Below are 1,411 nucleotides of genomic sequence, written 5' to 3'. Positions count from 1 at the left end.
GTTGACTCGAAAATCTACCTACCTCTCTTTCACTCAGTCTCTCAGCAATTTGACCAACTTGAATTTCAAGTTTCTGAATAGATCCATGTATGTTGCTAAATTGTTGATCATACTTGTTGGTTTGTTGCACCATCTTCTCCATAAAATTATTAGTGTTGGAAGCAAGAAGAGCCATTTGTTCTTCGAAAGATGGCTTCTTGGGTTCAGCAGGAGCTTGTTGCTCATTATGTCCTCTCCAACTAAAGTTTGGGTGATTTCTCCATCCGGGATTATTAGTGTTCGAGAATCGATCATTGTTGGGATGAAAACCACCTTGCCCCACATAGTTGACATGTTCCTGCTCTGAAAAAGTGGGCAATTTTCGGTAATATGATTAGATTGAGAGCAGATTGCACAAATCTCAATCGAAACTGCTTGTTGGACTGGGGTAATGTTTTGAGCTGATAATGCTTTCACCAACATGTCAATCTTCTTCTCCATAGCCTGCAACTGAGGCTGATTTCCTACACTAGTGTGGACTTCATAAATACCTCTTGGAAGCTTAAGTCCTTGTTGTTCTCTTGATGAAAATTGTTGAGAATTTTCACTAAGAGTCTCAAACAGTTCAACGACTTCCTAACTGCTCTTCTCCATCAACACACCTCCACAAGCTGAATCTACAATGCTTGTGTCATTTGCATCCAACCCTTCATAAAAAGCATGAACTTGACCATCTTGAGATAAATTATGGTGCGGGCACTTGAGAAGTAACTGATTAAAATCCTCCCAGGCTTCATAGAACAAATCACCATCTTTTTGTTGCCAAGTTTGAATTTCCCTTCTCAACTTTTTTGTTTTTTGTGCTGGGAAAAACTTTTTCAAAAATTTTGATGGCCATCTGTTCCCATGTATTGACCGATCCTGGGGCCAAAGAACCGAACCACAGCTTGGCGTTGTCCTTCAAGGAAAAAGGAAATAGTAAAAGTTGAACTTATTCTAGAGTTAACCCCTGAACATGTTGAGTCATGCATAACTCGAAGAAGTCTCTAATGTAAAGATATGGATCATCAGATGGTGTGCCTCTGAAGTGAGGTACTGCACTGAGCAAATTAGGAGGGAATGTGACATTGCCTTGAAAATTCGGTTGAAAGGCTATGCTAGATGGTTGCTCCAGATTTTGAGGCACGAATGAATTCTTCATTGGCCTCCTAGCAAGCGCATTCGCTGGTATGTCAAGCCTAACAGTGACATTCTCTTGTCGACTGTCCTCCATATTTCCTACGAAAACCAACAAATAAAAGAAAATTTTAAAAAAATATATATCGGTTATACTAAGAAAAAAATTGAAATCACAAATAGACTAATTATTTCAATCCCCGACAACGACGTCAAAAACTTGATGTGAGATTTCGAACCACTGAAATTATAGCGA

At 39.2% G+C, this 1,411-nt stretch overlaps 1 non-coding gene across 1 annotated transcript; it reads left to right on the top strand.

Moving 5' to 3' along the window:
• Nucleotides 1-721: 721 nt before the first annotated feature.
• LOC120008313 lies at nt 722-828 on the top strand. Its single transcript, XR_005470437.1, has one exon. It is a non-coding gene; the product is annotated as a small nucleolar RNA R71 (small nucleolar RNA).
• Nucleotides 829-1,411: the final 583 nt, after the last annotated feature.

The sequence above is a fragment of the Tripterygium wilfordii genome, chromosome 10 (genome assembly GCF_013401445.1).
Source record: "Tripterygium wilfordii isolate XIE 37 chromosome 10, ASM1340144v1, whole genome shotgun sequence".
Lineage (NCBI taxonomy): Eukaryota > Viridiplantae > Streptophyta > Magnoliopsida > Celastrales > Celastraceae > Tripterygium > Tripterygium wilfordii.
The sequence above is the reverse complement of the archived record's forward strand: the minus strand, read 5'-3'. Positions and strand labels throughout refer to the sequence as shown.